The sequence below is a fragment of the Kogia breviceps genome, chromosome 1, assembly GCF_026419965.1.
Source record: "Kogia breviceps isolate mKogBre1 chromosome 1, mKogBre1 haplotype 1, whole genome shotgun sequence".
NCBI classification, from domain to species: domain Eukaryota; kingdom Metazoa; phylum Chordata; class Mammalia; order Artiodactyla; family Physeteridae; genus Kogia; species Kogia breviceps.
The window spans coordinates 145,694,972-145,715,239 of NC_081310.1; the positions used below are offsets into that span (position 1 = coordinate 145,694,972).

Sequence of the window (20,268 nt, forward strand, 5' to 3'; positions counted from 1 at the left end):
TTTTACTTTCTGTTACAACCTATACATATTCTAAATGCCTCACCTGTCTGTCAAAAAATGAACTACTTCCTACTTTCTACTTTCCTTTCTGGGAAATAGAGAATAACAACAACCATGCACTGGACACATTCACCTGATTCTATGTCATTCTGAACATAAATCAGCCACATGGAAAAGGTTCTAGGTCCAGTGGTTAAGATTCCCCACTTCCACTGTACAGGGGACAGGTTCAATCCCTGGTCAGGGAACTAAGATCCCATATGCCATGCATCATGACCAAAAAATAAAATTAAAAAAAAAAAAAGAAAAGAAAAGGTTCTAGCCTTTATCAACTGTAAGATACATGTAGAAACCAGGAATACAACCTTTTGTATTGCCTGCATCCATTTCCAATGAGATCTAATGCTATTAATTTTCCAAAATCATGACATTTGTCAGGTCTTACCATACTAGGACTCCAAAAATTTTAGAAGTCCCCCTCTGCCCTTAAGATAAATAACATACTCCATAGACTCACATTCAAGGCACACTCAAGTTTACAACGTGACCTCATTTCACCTTTCAAACACATCCTCCCTTCCTTTCCTATATGGACAATTGTCTATAGTTAAACTTCCCTCACTCTGCCTTATACTGTCTGCTTTCAAATGCTTGTGCTCTTCACCTACTTGGTAGACCCTCCCTTTACTCTCTATTGATTCAAAGCCCCACTTACACCTCCCCTACTTATTGCCCCAAGGCCACTCAGTCTGTGGGATTAGTGAGGATCATACAGTCTGGAGGTTGCAGCTATGTCCTCAAAGACACCACAGGCAAAGTAACAAAACCTATGGTATCTGGAAGGCATCCATCTATACAGAGCGACAGCTGGAAAAATGTTTTCCACTGCTTTTAGGTATGGTTCCCTGATGCACCTGTAAAAGGATTCCTGAACCATAAATGTGGTACTTCTTGTGTATTGATCACCTCCAAGTTCAGGTGAGTCTTCTGGCACATGTGCTGATTTTAGAGGTCAAGGACCCCCAAGGATCTTTACCATTTCATCTTGAGAAAATTCAAGTTCTTCCTTACAATTAAGGCACACAGTAGGAGAGTGTCTATCTATACTAAAATGTCATTTATAACAACATGTAAGATGTGAAAACTGAATTTTAAAAGATAAGACATTTCTAGAGGATTCGCCCATCTGGTTCAACATCTAAATATCATGCACATTTTCCACATTATTACAGCCCTCGAATCAGATACATCTCACAATCGGTAGTATCTTACAATTGTTCTCAGAGAGGCAGCAGTAATGAGCTAGTTGTCATGACCTGCACATTTATGAAAACCTGCAGAATGAGTGTTAGTTTGGTTGCAAGAAAACCCAAGAGACAATAATGGAACACTGTTTCAACATCTAGAAACCATATGCTTGTAAGGAAGCAAAAGGAAGAGTTGAGAATCAACCATTTTAAACAACATTCTTGTAGAAGGAATCACAAAGCAAGCTCACTCTACACGATTGCTAAGCATCTTTTCAGGACCAGCACTATTCCTGGCACACAAAGTGATAGTGCATGAATGGGCACAGAAATGAATGACTTGGAATTCAAAAGGGATTCAGAAGAGATGAATTCTGAATATGAATAAGTTTTTAGAATAACTTATCCAATTTATTTTAATGCATGTTCTTTTTTATGCACCCACAGGAGAAATATATGATACATTTTATATTTAATTAAGTTTAAACATATTCTTTGAATCAGAGTAAAATTAACATTCTAAGCGATAACAAAACATTTTTACAGCTTAATTGAAAGTATGTTTTTCTTAGTGATATATAAAATAATGGTGTATCTTACAACAAAAAGCATATTAGATTAATTGAAATATAGGAACAGAAGTTCTAGAAAGAGGGAACCAAGAAATCCAAATGAAAGAATTTACATTATTTCATGGAACCTAAGATTCTTTGATGCTGGCCCTTTTCTTATCATACAAGAAAGTGTCAACAGAATGTTGTTTTTGTTGTTGTTGTTGTTGTTGTTGTTGTTTGCGGTGCTCAGGCCTCTCACTGTTGTGGCCTCTCCCGTTGCAGAGCATAGGCTCTGGACGCACAGGCTCAGAGGTCATGGCTCACGGGCCTATCCGCTCCGCAGCATGTGGGATCTTCCCGGGCCGGGGCCCTGCATCAGCAGGCGGACTCTCAACCACTGCGCCACCAGGGAAGCCCCAGAATGTTTTTTTACACAGCCATGTCATAACTGCCACCTGGCTGATGGCTATTATAAGACACCATCAATTTAATATGCATCCTGATTTGAGATGTTAAATTGCAGGGGGAAGTTGACTTTACAATTGATCAAATCAGTAATGCAAGAAAAATATTGGAACTGAAAGGCATATGTCCAAAAGGAAAAGATCCATTCCTTCCCCCACACAATCAATTAAAAATGACATACACTGAGGCACATCATCTTGAAATTTCAAAATTCCAAAGATAATAAGATGATGCTAAAAGCTTCAAATTGGGAAAAAAATGTTCACATTTAAAGGATCAAGATTCAGAATAGCATCAGACTTCTCTATAGCTAAAAATGGCAGCAAGAAGACAATGAAATACTCCATCAAAATGCTGAGGGAAAATGACCTCCAACAAGAATCCTACAACCAGAAAAACTATCCACCAGGTGTAAAACAGAATAAAAATATTCTCAGATATAAAACGTCTCAAAAACTTCACCTTCAACATATCCTTTGTTAGGAAGATACTGGAGGATGTGCTTCATTCATGGAAACAAGATACTAAATCAAGGAAAAGCAAAAGATATGGAAATCAGGAAACAAGGGATCCAACATAAGAAAGAGGTAAAGAAATCTGCAGAATGATTACACTGCAGATAATATTAGCTCTCCACCAAAACCCATCCCTCTTCTCTGGACACACAGTTAGACATTATCTCAGCCACCCTTGAAATTAGACTTGGCCACAAGACTGAGTTCTAGATGATGATATCCAAGTAAGAGGGGTGTGAGCCACTCCCAGAACTATGTCCTTGCCTGACTGAATGGAGTTGACCATGACAACTGTTGAATCCATGTACTGAAAATAGTAGTACCTCTAACCAGGGTCCCTGAGTGACTGCGGGAAACAGATCAGCACCCCACCCTATTCACGTAGAAGAGCTCAGTAGTTTTACACGAGTGAGAAATGTACTTCTGTTGTGTTTGAACCATTATCCATTTGTGGACTACTTGTTCCCTCAGCCTAAGATTACCCTAACTAATTTAGATGTAAAAGGAAGATTCCAAAATGACAATGATGAGCAAATGTATGAACAGCTTGAGGATGCATGTGGCCAAGAAAAAGACGAATGTATAGGTTGTCTGATTAAACTAAATATATTAAGAAAAGATTTACAATTTAGATGGAGATTTTGATGGTAAAATAGTGAGACTTCGAAAACTGAGCAAAATAAAATAATTAAAAGTCATAAAATATGGGGAAAATATTGGGTTGGCCGAAAGGTTCGTTCGGGTTTTTCTGTAAGATATTACAGAAAAACCCGAACGAACCTTTCGGCCAACCCAATAAAAACATTTATAAGAAAGGAAATGCAATCATATCATAATATGCCAAAGGATTCAGCTGTGAGTGATAGTTACAGTCAGAGCAATTTAAAAATTAAACTGAGGAAGCAAAGTAGGAGAATGTATATGTGTCATCTTCCATAGCAGGAAATAACTATATAAAGAAGAAAACTAAAAAAATCAAGAAATAGCATCATAAGCATCTTGTTTTCACAAAATGGAGGCAAACATGAAAAAACAGTAAACTATTTGAAGGTAATCCCTCTAGGAAGTAAGAATCAGAGATGCGAAAGGGTACAACAGGGCAATGGAACCACTGCTTTCGATGATATATCAAACTGTAAACTTGCAATTTGATAAATGTGCCAACATTTATTACATTCTTGCTTGAAGAAAAATACCAAATTTGTTTGCTTTAGGCTGAATTATAACTTCTCCAAAAGGTAACACTAGTTTTCTCATGTTAACTGGAAGCCCTAATTGGCAGCTTTATATGCTGCTGATTACTTTTAAAAGATATAACTATGGAAATAATTTGATAGATAAAATATTTCAAAACAAGGGAGTCAGAGGGGGGGAAATAAAAATGGCTGTGAAACTAACCAGGCCTAATCCTTTCATTTTCTAGATAAGAAAACTGTAACCCTTCTGGGAATCTGCTACCATCTTCCACAAAAGTAAACCCCAAGCTTTTAAAGTGCAGTGGAAGAAGAGCCTTCATTTGAGAAATGGAGCTACATCTCGAGTGTTTGGCAGCCACAGCTCCTCAATTTCCACCATAATCTCCTCTGCTATTACCACACTGGTTTGGGCTGGGGGCACTCTTCCCACCTATAGCTATTGCTGGATTGGATATTCCCCTTAATTTTCATAAAACAGATAAGACAATTAAACAAGACTTTCTACAGATTTGGAAGATAGATAGATAGATAGACAGATAGATGATAGATAGATAGATAAAAAATAATCTGGATAATCTTTACAAAGTAGGACTTGCTTTCCTTAACCAGCAAACTTTGTTCCATTTTAGCTACTGTCTGTTTAGTATATACCACCAATAAGCCCACAATGAAACACTACCTTTCACAAATCATCCAAGTGAATAAGACAGAAAAAAAGCAAAGCTTCCTTCCTCATACCCATTTCCAGACCATCTTTCACAGGCCAGTTTCACGACTAACACACATCCCAAAAGACTGACGTGAAAAAGGCCCAGCATTCTTCCCACAGAAATATGACTTTCTCCTGTGACCTCAAATTGGTCAACTTTAGCAACTTAAGTCTAGAATGGCAGAAGAGGAGAAGGATATGGCCTGAAGGTGTTTCTTCACAAAGAGCAATTGAAAATCTTTCCCAGTTACAAAGATAAATTGGTAGCAAACCTAAGACAGGAACCTTACTCCCTGGCTCAAAGTCAAGGGTTCTTATCACCATACAATGCAATTCATCTTTACTGCGGATCAGCACATAAAAAGCATGGCAGTTAAACCGGAAATAAGGAAAAACTGCCTTTCTCAAATTTTCTTTCAAGGAAAATATCTTGTGGCCAAGGAGATGACAAAAACCTTTACTGAAGATATTACAAAAACCTTTTTTGAAGATTTTTATGAGTCAGGCAGAGCCTCATTGTTTTCAAGAGAGAGCCATTTAAAGTTGAATTCTAGGTTGTAACCAACATTCGCATTTTAATCACAGTTTTCCCATTTCTTCAACCATTTAAGAGACCCAAAGACCTTTTATATTTGGACAAAACTTACTACTACATTGCATTATTCAATAAATCCCTCTCTCTGAAACTCTTTCTATATATTCTCTTCCCCTCACAATGAGGTTTACCTTTACCTTGCATTGAAATCAATGCAAGAATGTAAGACTGTCTGGGCTTCCCTGGTGGCGCAGTGGTTGAGAGTCCGCCTGCCGATGCAGGGGACGCGGGTTCGTGGGTACGGGAAGATCCCACATGCCGCGGAGCGGCTAGGCCCGTGAGCCATGGCCGCTGAGCCTGCGCGTCCGGAGCCTGTGCTCCGCAACGGGAGAGGCCACAACAGTGAGAGGCCCGGTTACCGCAAAAAAAAAAAAAAAAAAAAAGAATGTTAAGAGTGTGTTGCTATATTGCTCTTCATTAAAAAAAAAGAATGGTAAGAGTGTGTTGCTATATTGCTCTTCATTGAAAAAAAAAACCAAACAGACACTAAGGACGGCACTCAAAATTCCTGGTTATAATACTCACTTTTGGAAATGTTCACCCATTATCTTATTTACACAGTACTGATACTACTAATAGAATTTATATCACACCTTCTTTCAGAGGGAAAAAAATGCACTTCACATCCATTATTTCATTTATCTTTGTACTCTCCCTCTGAAGTGTAGTGAGAACAGTTGCCTCACCCTATTTTAACGGAAAAAAACTTAACCAGAAAAGATCTATTATCCTTGATGTGGATAAACAGCTTCTAAGTAGAGTGCCTACATCAATTGGAGAATAAACCCTCAATTACAGAATATTTCTGTCAATACCCTGAATGAGAATAGCAAAGTAGAAATACTGGAATTCAGCCAATTTTATTCTTTTTAAGATAAATATCTGTTCTTGGATATTATTCATATATGTCATTAAAATTTTTAGAACAACAAAATAGCCCAAAATAACTAAATGCAAATTTACACAAAAAATAAAGCACAGTATTTCATGAATGAATAGTATATAATATTGTCACTGTCTGATTTGTCAGAATTTCACACTTACAGATGTCACTGCAGAAAGAAATTATGACCTTTTCCACCCACAATTAGCTTAATACTAATTTCTATTAATATATACTTTGAGTTTTATATGTCAGTCAGCTATCTTGACACAAAGTAACAACTTATACAAAACTTTAAAGGACTGTAACTTCTAGGACTTTAAGACAAGTAATAATAACTATTTTAAAACTGCCATATTTTAAGAAATCTCCAGATTACACATTATTGATACAACACAACAAATATTTTTAAAGCTGAAAAATATTCTTCAAATGCAATGACAATGATGGTTGCTTACCCAATGTCCAATCTCCCCTTCTTTCTTAATAATAATGGAATCCTAGCATTTGGGCAAGTACTGATTTCCCCAGATTAAAAAAAAATTTTTTTTTAAACCTTCTATTTCTCAGACCTCCCTGCCATTAAGGATGGGTACTGGCATAGTTCTGGTCAATAAGATATTAGTAGAAGTCTACCAGATGCATCTTCCTGGGAACTGTCATTTTCCTTATTAAAAAGGACCGTCAGCTGATGTGTGCCTTGCCTGTTGTCCAGCTGCTTCTTCCTGCCTGTAGTACAGAAGCCATGCTTGGAGGCTCACTAAATGTCTTTCCACCAAGAGAGGGAAAGCCATACACTAACTGTGGTAGGGCCAAAAGCAAGAAGGAGCCTGAATTCTTGATTACCTCAAGGATGGTGCAGTTGCTCCAGCCTTGTACTCTCTCCCTCCAGATATCTCATGGCATGTAAAACAATAATAAACTCCTTACTTGTGATTGCCAAGGGGAAAAGATGAAGGGGAGGGATGAATTGGGAGGTTGGGACTGGCATATGCACACTAGTATATGTAAAATAGATAATCAACAAGGACCTACTGTATAGCATAGGGAACTATACTCAATACTCTGTAATAACCTGTACGGGAAAAGAATCGTTGAAGGAATAGATATATGAATAGGTATAACTAAATCACTTTGCTGTACACCTAAAACTAACACAACATTGTGAATCAACTATATGCCAATATAAAATTTTAAAATTAAAAATTTTGAAAATATATAAACTCCTTCCTTGTTAGTATTACATGTCAAATTTTACTCTCAAATGAATACAATCCTGATAAAATAACAAATATATCCCAATTGAATTCTTCTTTCCTCTCATCAAATGGCTTAATGCAAAAATTAATCCCCTACACTGAAGAAAGGCAAATCCAAATGAAAAGTGGGCAGATACTCTGTCACACAATAAATTATTTTCCATCTTTTATATTCACTTACTGTGAATGACCATCCTTCTTTAACCTTTAAAGTCTAGCTTTAAAGTATTTCTCATTCATGTGAAAGTGTGAAGTCAGAAGGAAACAAACCTAGACTAAACAGCAAGAGGGTAACCAACTCTGCTATACATTTTTGCCTATAAACCAAATGAGGAAAACATTTTTTTCAAGACTCATTGGTATTCTCCAGCTGTATCTCCATCTTACTGAAGATTACAGATAAGTAGGAGGTGTGACTCACAGAAATAGTTTTCCTCACATAAATTTCACCCATTGAATAAAATCTGAAATATTCTCTGAGCAATACAAAATAGAGACTTTTGGAGTCTTATGCTATTCTTCATGCTATGAACAATAAAATAAAAATTTTACAAGTTATCCAACATTTTCACACCCAAGATTCCTCAGAATGATAATATTTATACCAACTAGCCTAAATTTCACAGTCCAAGATCAGTTATTACAAAGATCTGTCAACACTAATTTTATCCTTCAAAAATGTAAAATGCAAAGTCCTAACAATCACTTTACGTATTCAGTTGGGAATGTATTTGGCTGGGGGTAACAGAGAACCTAATAAATAGTGGAAGAAATAGTTAGGAGTTTTAATTTTTTTCTCTTGGAATAATAGACTGGAGGTAGGCAGTGCAGAGCTGATATATCCACTTTAAGATGTCATCAAAAATCCAAGTTTTATCATCCTAAGTTTGTGGTTTTATTCCTCATGCTTGCAAGATAGCTGCTCACCTCAAAGCAAAAACATGATAAGGGTCAAGGGCAAGAGCCTTCTCCTTGAGAAACTTTGCTGTTTCAAAAATGTACGTGGTCCCCAGAAATCTCCATCTAATCTTTGTAATGTGGGCCATTCCTAGCTTCGAGGGAGACTGGGAAGTTGAATAATTTCCTTTCCAGCTTGTATAGCAGAGGAAGATGAAAGAGAAAGAGGGTGAATGGATGCTAAAGGAACGATCCACAATATCGCTACACCTCCAGACCAATTAAATCTAGAGCCATCCTCATTAGCATCCTCACTATTGTAATTGTCACCATCAGCATTAAAGTGTTTGTTCCCCAAATTGTGTTGTGTTGTATCCATATAGTTGGGTAGTCCTCATCCAACCATGACCTCTCTAATTATTGTAAATTTCAGACCAAATCAAGGTATTATATTATAATAACTTCAAACTAAAAATTTGATTCCCTGGAGTGCTTTCTTATGAATAATACAGTGGTCCCTCAGTTTGCGGGGAGAGAAGAGGGTGGGGAAATTGGCTTCAGGACCCCCACAGATACCAAAATATGTGAATGATCATGTCCTTTATATATAATGGCATAGTACAGTGGCACCTCAGTATCCACAGATTCCACACCCACATAGTAGGTCAGCCCTCATTCAACGGCAGGTGTGGGCACCTGTGGATATTGACTATGCTTAATTACAAAGGCTTACCCGAAAATTCCACTAATTTTGTGTCAAATAATACCTCTTAATCTGAAGTTTCACCAAATCATAATGCTAGAAAGAATCTTAGAAATTATCATAATTCAAAGTCTTAATTATACCCTGAGCCTTACACAGGGGATGTCATTTACCCACTTAGTTGCATAGCAGAACAGAAACTCAGGGCTTCTTATTCCCAGTCCTCACTTATGCAGTTATTAAAGAGCAAAGCCTAAAAACAAAACTCCTTTCACTCTTTTAAAAGATGTAAAATCACTAGGAAGAAAAACCTGTCATTCTATTATTTGTTTCCCTACAACCGCCTCATTTTTCTGCATTGAGTTTTTCACCATAGTATACATCATGGCACTTCAAGTCATTCCAGGGTCTTAGTTACAGAGAAGTACAAGTAGCTTCCTTTAAGGATATCTAGGTAGCTTCCTAAAAGTAATTTCAACTACCCCAATAAATACTTCCTAATCTCTGAATTTAGAGACATGTATCATTCTGTGCTCTTAAATTATTATGATCCATAATACAGAAAAACCATAGATGTCATTTTCTTCTTACTCTCAAAAAGTCCCCAGTCAATACACCAAATGCCACTCTATGCTTTCTTCTTTCAGCCTATAACATTTGATATGGGTGAAATTAGGTTAAAATGACCACCAGAGCAGCCTTACTAGAGGAAGGGAGAATAGCCTCCAAGGGCAATGTTTCTCTCTACAGTGAGAGAGTGAAAGGAGACAGGTGCAGAGGGAGAATCTCTCCAAGGAATCTAGAGATCTGTGTATGTGTGTGTATGGAGGAGGAGGGAGCAAGTATTGTAGGCTGAGTTGCCTGTTTTTATTTCCCACAGTCTGTTTTAACATCTGCTGGTCCTGCTATATCCTTCTCACATACTGGCTCTCTAGAACCTGCAGGAAAACAAATTCCTCAGCACACCAATGCATGGTGCCACAACCCACAAGCCTTTAAAGGTGAGTCTGTCTATAAAATGAGACATTTAAGTCACTTTCCCAGCAAAGACCATCCACAGACATCATCACATGGTACAAACAATACAAAAACAGAATCTAAGACTCTTCCTCAGGAGTTCATAAATCTCCAAGATTATATGCAAACTTTTGAGTTTATGTTAATTTTGCAGGATAATTGGTCCATATGTTCATCAGATTTTCAAACATATTTTTTAAAGAGTACCATCACGCCATCCCAACTTATTAAAGTATTATTTTCTCTTTAGAAAAGGGTACTGAAAACCCATGCCTCAATATAAATTTTAAGTCTTCTCAAAAGAAAGTGATTCTGATTTCTTAAAGAAAACATAAAATTAAGAAATGCTAACAACTTATAATAAATAAACCCTGCCATTATTGAATTAAAATAAATTAAGCTCCCTATGGCCTTTCAAGGTATCAATGTTCTTAAATATAAAACAATAGGATTGAAATAGGCGATCTCTAAGTTCACTTTCAGTTTAGAAAGGCTGTAATTCTATGAGTCAGCACTGTGGTATAAACCAGGATAGCCAAAAACAGAATCCTGTTATCTTTTCCTTAATCTACATGAAATATCAGTACGTTGCTTGTGCAAATAATGTCATTTATTTTCTCTACTGTTTAAAGTCCATCTGATATAGGATTTTTTTTAGCAATTCCCAGAGATGTCAACAGATAAAAGATATTAATATTTTTCAAATGCTTTAAGGCAACTTAGAAAAAAATATTCAATACAGAAAATACAGTATACATAGATTTTTTTGTCTTATATTCCACTGGCAAGATGTGACTTAACATTGAATTATTCAATTATAGTAATATTAATTAAAGTAAATAAGTATGTACTGATCTTTTAAACTGAGGTTATACTGTGTCTCTGAAACAAATGCAAATTACAAAACACAAGTCAAACTAGTGTTTTCTACTATATTAACAGATAACATGGCTGAGGAGTTAAGAGTTGTTTTAAAAAGCATATACTGCCAGTGCAGACAAGATGGCATACACTTTCCTCCTCCCCACTTAATATAACTCTAAACCTTGAAAACAAGGAAAGAGGCAACCAAAGGAGGACTCAGAACAGTGAAAAGGAGGTGGACTGGTTAGTGGCCTTGGACTAGAGGAACAACAGCACAGAAGGTACCTTATGACCCCCTACCCAATAGGCAGGTTATGCAGGTCCAGGGTCTCCTACCCCGCCCCCCCCAATCTAGCAGTAGGTGATACAGGTGAGCTTACATTCCTCCCTTGTGTCTAACTGCGATCCAGCCAACAACACCAGATGGCCTCTCAGCACAGGCAGGGGGAATCCTGCCATAACAGGCTCCAGGCCCAGGAGTGCTCCTTATCCCTGCAGGCCGAAAAATCCCTTCCCTCACCTACAGGCATCAGTGGGACTGGCCTTGGCAGGCCCTTTGTGCCCCCTTCAGGGGCATCAGCAGGGTTCAGTGGGAGCTCCAGAAGCACCAGTCAAGCCAGGCAGACTGAAGCAGCACCATAAAGCTTCTGGAAAGTAAATTGTCATTGGAACCACAGCCCACAAACGTAATCCTGGACATGTGTACTAAACCTACACAGGGTGACTGTCTGCTAAAGTATAAGATTTCAATAGGATCCAGACCCTTTTAACATTGTAGCCAAAATACCCAAGACATGATCACAACTGTAATGAGAAAAAACAATCAACTAAAACCAACACTGAAGTGAATCAGATGTTAGAATTTGGAATTATTTAGTAAGAATTTTAGAGCATCCATTATAAAAGTGCTTCAACAAGCAAATTCAAATTCTCTGAAAAAAAAAAGAATGGAAAATTTCAACGAAGATGCATAAGTTCTAATTGCCAAATGGCAATTATAAAACTAAAAAATATAACAACCAAAATAAAACACTCACTGGATGGGTTCAATAGTGGAGATGACAGAGGATAGAATCAGTGAACTTCAGAATAGATCAATAGAGTTTATCCAATCTGAACAACAGAGAGAAACTAGACAAAAAAAAAAAAAAAAAAAAAAAAGGAGGAGGAGAAGGAAAAGGAGAAGAACAGAGCCTCAGGGTCCTGTGGGACAGTAACAAAAGATCCAGTATTCATATTATCACTTCCCAGAATGACATGAGAAAGACAGTAGAGCTGAAGAGTATTTGAAGAAATAATGAAATAATGCTAGGAAAAATCTGGTGCAAGACACAAACCTATAGATTTAAGAACCTGATCAAATCTCAAACAGAATAAACCCAAAGAAATCTATACCAATACACAACATCACTAAGCTTCTAAAAAACTAAAGACAATGAAAGTATCTTAAACTAGCCCGAGAGAAATGGCACATTGCCTTTAGCAGAGCATCAATTCAAATTACAACAATTTTCTAATCAGAAACCATGGGGGCCTAAAGGAAGTGACACATTTTTCAAGTGCTGAGTGAAAAGAACTATCAACCACAAATTCTTTCCCAATATGAGTTGTTTAAATAGTATGCAATGAGTGAAACAAATAACATAACACTGTCTTACACTCAGAACCACAGCATTTAAATAGAACCAAGAGACCTAAATACATATAGGAATAGTCAGAGCAACCACTGAGAAAACTGTACAAAGAGATACACTCAAAAGCACTATAAATAACTGAAAATGGAATCCTATAAAATGTTCAAATAACTCACAGGAAGACAAGAAAAGATAAATAAAGGAACAAGAAACAGAGGAAACAAAGAGAAAACATAATAAAATGGCAGACTTAAACGCTAACATAATGCAGAGAAATTGGATCACTCATACATTGCTGGTCCGAATGTAAAGATACAGCCCCCCCTGGAAAATGGTTTGACAGTTTCTTATAAAACTAAACATGCAATTATCATAGGACCCAACAATCACACCCATGGGCATTTATCCCAGAGAAGTGAAAACTTATATCCACACAAACACCTGTACACACGTGTGCATACCAGCTTTAATCATAATAGCCAAAAACTGGAAACAACCCAAATGTCCTTCAATGCCTAGACAAGCTGGGGTACACCCATACAACGGGACAGTACTCAGCAATAAAAATGAACAAACCATTGACACATATGACATCTTGGATGACTCTGGGGAATTATGGTGAGTGGAGGACAAAAACAACCTCAAAGATTATACAACCTATGATTCCATTTATATAACACTTTGGAAATGACAAGTTTATAGTGATAAAGAGCAGATTAGTGGTTGTCAGAGGTTAGGAATGGGGCAGGGAGTGTGAGGGATGTGGGTGTAGTTATAAAAAGGGCAGCACCAGGGCTCCTTGTGGTGATGGAGCTATTCTGTATCTTGATTGTGGTGGTGAATACAGGAACCTACATATGTGATAAAATTGCACAGAACTAAACACTTACACAAATAAGTGTAAAACTGGTAAATCCAAATAAGAGCTGCAGATTATATCGTGTTAGTCTCTTGGTTGTGATATTGTGTTATACTTTTCCAAGATGTTACTCTTGGGGAACACTGAATGAAGGGTACACAGGATCTCTCTGTACTATTTCTCACAACTGCATGTAAATCTACAATGGTCTCAAAATAAAAAATTTAATTAGAAAGAATACTGGGTGAAAGTTGTGGGGAAGCTGGTCTTTCACATAGTCTCAAAGTATCACTTTACAGAGTCTATATGAACCTCCAAGGAAAAAAAAAAAAAGGATCAATTTGGTAGGGACCATCTTTCAAGTGCTCTGACTTAGTCACCAGTAATGGGACAAACAGACTCTCCTGTTGTGATGCAATAAGAAGTACATATCACCAATGTAGGAGTATTCTTGCTGAAAATATTTAACCTGAACCTAACCAAGTGAGTAAGCCATTAGACAAATCCATACTTAGAGACACTCTGTAAGTCAACTGCCCTGGACTCAACATAAATATTAATGTCACAAAAAGAAAAAATAGACAAGGGGACTAGCATAAATTAAGCTTTTAAAAATAATGTGAGTATAGTATTTAAAAAAAGAAAATAACTGAAAGAGTTGATTCTCAGAGTGTATATAGTCACAGAAAGACGTCTTATGCCACCAGCATGGCAGACTGAGTTCATGTGAACCAAATTCCCTCCCGCTACAAACACATATATACTTAGATTTTTAAAAGACCAGAAAAATTGAAATAGGTTAAAGTGTTAATCCTGAAGAAAAAAAAAAGAAAGGTAATCTGTAGCTGTCAGAACAGAAAGGAAACAGATATGGTAATAGCAGGCACAGAAATCGGTAATACAGCAACCCAAAATTATACACAACTTAGATGCAGGCACAAATGCCAAGAGGCTGGAGATTTCACATGTGTTTAGGGACAGGAAATTTAGTTTGGGACCCATGAAAAGAAGGAGCTGAGACCTCTGCCTAAGAACCCTGAAAGAATTGACCATTTAGTTTAAGAAGGACTAGAAGTTTGGCCTGGAAGCAGCAAGAAAGTTTGTCTCTTCCTGGGGCTCTGGATAGAAGAAAAAGAAAAAGGATTCTTTGAATTAAATCCCTAAACAACATCCCCCCATACAGTTTGAATTTACATCACCTGCATGGTATAGGAATCTCAAGCCAAGAAATTAATGAAAAAGCCAATTCTACGGATGATTACTAGACTTAACGTGATCATTTCACAATACATACAAATAGCAAATTGTTATGCTGTACACCTGAAACTAATAAAATGTCAATTATATTACATGTCAATTATACCTTAATAATTTTTTAAATCTGATGGATCCTAGACCAGTGTCTTGCTTCTACAGAAGTAAACACAATATCACTCTACAGGGAAATTTCCAAAAACTAGGAAGAATATGGCTACCACAGGGAAAAACCAAAAGCAGAAACCCAGCTGAAGATGAGTTCATAATCCCAATAATAAACCACATGAGGAAATGATCCTCCTTTAAGCGGATATATAGTTCTGGAAGAACCAGTAGATCCAACCACTGGGACGAGTAACTCCCAGAAGAATTCAAGTAAGAAAACAATCTGATACTTATTATAAAATAAGTACATGTATAATTATTAAAGAGACAAAATATGGATAGAATCCAAAATAAAAGGATAGAAAAACTCAGGGAAAAAACAGGAAGATATGAAAAGGCATCAAATAGCACTCCTAGAAATAAAAAAATAAATCACAGCTCAATGGAAATTTAAGCAATAGATATCAGTGAAGAATTAGTTAGCTGGAAAATAGTCCTGAATAATTACCCAAATGCCTTTTTGAAATATTTCTTAATAGAAAATAATACAGAGGTAACAGACACGAGACATAAAACAGGAAGGTCCAACAGATATCTAAGAATTCCAGTGGAAAAAAGAGACAATGAAGGCAACATAATGTATAATGAGATATTCTATGAAATTTTAATAATTCAAGAAACAGAAGAGTCATCTGATTAAAGAAGCATAAGAAATCCCATGAAGAAAACGTAAAAATAAACCCACACCTGGGCATACCTCAGTAAAACTGCAGAACACCAAAGACAGAGTAATCTCTTTTTTGTAAATTGAAGTATAGTTGATTTACAATGTTGTGTTAGTCTCAGATGCACAGCAAAGCGATTCAGTTTTATATATATATATATATATATATATGTACATATAGTTTTTCAGATTCTTTCCCATTATAGGTTATTGCAAGATATTAAACATAGTTCCCTGTGCTATACAGTAGGTCCTTGTTTACCTGTTTTCTATATATTAGTGTGTATCTGTTAATCCCAAACTTCTAATTTACAGAGTAATCTTAAAAGCAATAAGAAACTACTCATCATCAACGAGAGACAATATCTTCAAAATGATGAGAAAAATAATTGTCAACTTAGAATCCTGCTCTCAGATAGTCTGTTATTCAAGTGTTAGGATGAAATACAGTTTCAAACAAACAACAACAGTAAAAAGATTTAAGAGTTTTATCTGTATATGCTTACCAAATAGCTACATACTTCTAATAAAGAGGAATTTGAATCTAGAAGGAAAGAGAGGGATGCAAGAAGCAATAGCAAACATAGAAAACGTGGGTAAATTTAAATGAGCATTGACTATGAAAACAATCAAAAAAAAGGAAAAACTAAATATATAAAAAATGACATAATGGCTGTAAAAAATGTAGTAGAACTATATCACTATACAATATTATGAAACATGAAGTATGCTAAGAATTATAACATTGTAGAGCCTTTTAGTATTCGAGAGGAGAGTAGATATTTTGATTAATATCATCTGTTAAGACAAAACATGAATGTTGAAAACATAAAAATACCTACTACTCAAAGTATATAAATATATACAATATTTAAATCAATAGACCGAAAAGAGACTAAAGAAAGTATAAGTCCACTAAAAGGAAAGAATGGTATAACAAGGAGGGACAGAAGAGGATCAAGGACATAGAAATGTCCTCCAGTGAGAAGTGACACTATATTTTAAAAGATTAAAACGGGCAAAACTAATGTGCATGAAGGAGGTGTTGCTATAGGATGGCTTCCCCTGGGCAGCCGACTCCAAGATGAAGTTGAGCATGCAATTTTATTAAGCACTGCCTTGCTATCAACATTTGAGAATGGGGAAGGAAGCAGACATGGGCAAAGGGAGACTTGGTGCTGCCACACAAGCCCCATGGGGGTTTCCAGAGCCAGAATGGTCCTTCAGAGTTACCTGGAGCTGGACTGAGATGGCCGGGCCTTTACACTCTAACATGGATCAGCCATTGGATGTGAGCTGCCCTGGAAAGTGGCGTGACCTTGGACAAAGGGGCTTTCTACAGTTCAGGCAATCCTCAAAGGGACTGGCCCTCGAAGACCGTCTGCTGATAGCACTCCCACAAGCTGGGGCAACAAGCTCTCCTTGAAGGGGGTTGGTACATCACAGCGTCTGCCATATTACCACAAGGTGACTGCAAAAAAAAAACAGCGCTCAAAGGAACCCATTTATCCCGTGATCAACATCCCCAACACTTTCTCCGAAGCCTGCTGCTCAAATTTTCTTGGAAAGAGCAATGCCGTTTTATGCCATAATAATAAAAGATAAATCTAACCCCCAAATCCTTCTAACTCAAGACTACATCATGTACTTCTTGCTCCCTAATCAGAATAAGCCAAATAAGAGATTAAGAGCAACCTGGGACTCTTCATTCCTTCACAATTTTAAAGCTTCAGTTTGTAAACAACATGAAAATACCATTTCTGTGTCTAATATTTTTATTAAACACAAATCCTTACTCGGGCACAGTACTATTATTAAATACCTGTCTCTAGACAGGCAAAAGACTCCAAGATCAGAAAACCATTTACGAGTGATATCTCATTCCTCATATCAAAACCAGTTCTATTCAAAAGAAACAAGCATGCTTAAGTGGGTACCCTCTAGAGAAATTCAATATAATTTATCTTTGTAAAATATGTCAAGTTAGAAATCAACTAAAAGGCAGATCGGCTGAGAAAAAAAATACAAGTAGACATATTGCAAAATTGATTATCTCACAACTGTTTTGAGAAATAGAGAGATGATAGATATACAGACAGATGGCCTCAATGTATCAATCATGCCGTCTCAACCATTCCAGTCTACTCAACAACTTTATTCATTTTTTGTAATTGGGATTCTGTTGTTGAAAAAGAACACAAACAGCCAGCAGATGTTACTAGCCAAGACCTACAAGTACAGGTTTGAAAAGTTGAATAGACCATTGTTATGCTGAAGACACACGTTGACATTAAGGGGATTTCTCTCTTGGCATATCGTAATGTAAATGAGATACCCTCAGAGGGAAGTGCAGCTGAATTTCCTTTCACCTGAAGTGAAATCATTTACCTTATCCACCTTCATGTCGAATTCATGCACAGATAACTTCCAGACCCCTCCCTACACCTCAGGCGTAGGTAAAAACACTAGGTAAAAGTCCCCAGATTATTTTTTCTTTTATGAAAATTACTGGCATAACAACCAGCTTTCAGTAAAAGGAAGATGGGGAACGTGGATGGTCCACTAAAAAGAAACCAGCATCTGTACTTTTTTTAAAATTTAATGTGCCTTTTATTCTTACACTGTAGCCCAGGGCTTTCAAGTAGCCGGAAACCTCTGAATTTAAAAGATAGATGTGATTCAAAGAACAGTTGTATCTCATACAGATCGAAGAGACGAAATGCACAGATTTATCATTTCTGTTTAGTAATATCATACACATGTGATGTAAACATAATGTAAATGTAATGTAATTTTAGGCAGGAGCCTCAAAATATTTCTTTAAATTTATCCCAGGCATGTGTATACACATATATTTGTCTTTAAAATGAACCACACTGTTTAAGAGCTATTCCTCTGTGCTCTCTTCTTCATACTTGCTTTGAAAGCTATTGACTACAGTAGGTTCATAATATTTTGAAATACAGCACTTGGAAGGGGGTGGTCTGTGAGAAAGGGAAAGAAGGAAGCAAAAGAGGAAGATGGAAGAGGAGGGAAGGCAGGAAGGAAGCGGGAAACAACCACACACACACACACACACACACACACACACACACACACACACACTCGTAGCTTAGAAAGGGCCAGACCCTAAACACACGCCAGCACCCCTCCCCAAACATGACACAAAGCTTCCCAAAAGTTCCTAGCGGAGCCTTCGTTAAGCCGTGGCCTGCGTGCACCCACTTGGTGCCCCAAACCCCGGGCACGCAGGACCGTCCTGGGGCCGCAGCCCTGCAAACTCTCGGGTACTTCAGGCTCCCTCCCGTGCCCGCTGTCAATCACCCGGCACGGCGCGCCAACCCTTCGCCCACTCCCGGGCGAATTCTTCTGCCTTTCTCCATCCTCCCTTGGCTCTTTCCTTCCCAGGGACTTTCCACGGAGTTCAGGGCCGAAGGCAGAGGCAGAGGAGGAGCGAGCGAAGAGTTAGGGCCGGCTGGCGGATTTACCACAAGGGGTAGGAACGTCGCGGTCAAACGACCATCCTGGCGCGGCCCTATATTTCCCCCGCGCTCTCTACCAGCGCCGCAGCACCCACACTCTCCATTTCGGCTTCGCTGTGTGACCGAGTAAGAGACGGGGGGAAATAAACCGCAACCTACGGGACAGCCCTTACCTCAGGCTACCCTCGCGGAAGCCGCCTTCGTCCTGTTCGACGCGCCGCCGCTGCACAGCCGCGGCCGTGCCGGCGCAGCTCTTCCGTGCGAGGCGAGAGAGGCCTCCGCGCTTCCCTGCCCGGGGCATAAGAGGCAGCGGGGAGACGCCGGGGAGACGCTGGCGCGCCGCTCACGTGCAGCCCGGCCGGCGATCCGCAGCCCGCAGCCACCGCGGAAGCGGGGCCGCCAGCCCGGAAAGGCGCGCACAAACCGGGGGCGGCTGCCGAGCGCGCGCGGACCCGCCGGCGTGGAGCACCCCGCAGGGGCGACACGGACGGCCGCGGCGCGCCCCAGAGCTCCTGTCTCCTCAGCTGGCCCCCCAAACTCCCCCTCTGGACTCCCACTGCCCCGCTCCCCCGAAGAGACAGCTCGCCGGCGGCACTTGGCCGCGCTGCGCTCTTCAGCCCGGCGCGGGGAATAACAATTGGATCATATTGCACGGACTAGATGCCGTGTAGTAGGTTGTAACTGCTGCGGCGGCCACCTGTCAGTTCTAAGGAGCAAGGCACACGGTCCCCAGCCGTCTGGCCTCTCCCCGGTTCCCCACCCCGCTTATTTTCCTCCCCCACCTACCTCGCCGACCGCCCGCAGTACTCCACCAGCACTAGACCAAGGGAGTTTTGCAAAATAACCCTCACTCTCAGCCGGGAGCTCGCGGCATCTCCCTTTCCTCCCCGGCTGAAGGATTACGCACAGCCCTGCATACCTAGCCAAAGCCAGATGCCGAAAAGCCTGGTTAGAACCCCACACTCGCCAGCCCCCCCGCTCCCATTCATAATCCCAGCGGCCGTCTGCCACTACGCACCCTCCCCCCGCCGGCCGCGCTCGCCGCGATTGGCAGTCCCTGGAACGTGTCACTCACGCGCTCTTCAACTGCCGTGAATACGGTGCTAGAGGCTCCGCAGCCAAGGGTGACACAAAGAGGGATGGGGAGGGAGAGCACTCAGGCAGAGCTCGGGTGCGGGGAGGCGAGGGAGTGAGTGGGGCAATTACGTGGAAGGAGCCCGAGGGAGGGTGACAGCCCGCTGCTGTCGGGTTGCACAAAGGAGGTCCAAGAGTGGATGAGCGCAGTGCTACTGAGCCAACCGGT

The 20,268-nt window shown here is 39.2% G+C and overlaps 1 protein-coding gene across 2 annotated transcripts in view; it reads right to left on the minus strand.

The window, feature by feature from the left end:
• PDE4B (phosphodiesterase 4B) overlaps positions 1–19,969 on the minus strand; it is a 597,863-nt gene extending 577,894 nt beyond the window's left edge. The window contains exon 1 of one of the 2 annotated variants that reach the window (XM_067006427.1): positions 19,752–19,969. The gene's annotated coding sequence lies outside the window, so the exon portion shown is untranslated. Of the gene's footprint in view, positions 1–19,138; positions 19,396–19,751 lie in introns of those variants that run through there. The other variant, XM_059075560.2, reaches the window with a different exon arrangement.
• Positions 19,970–20,268: the final 299 nt, after the last annotated feature.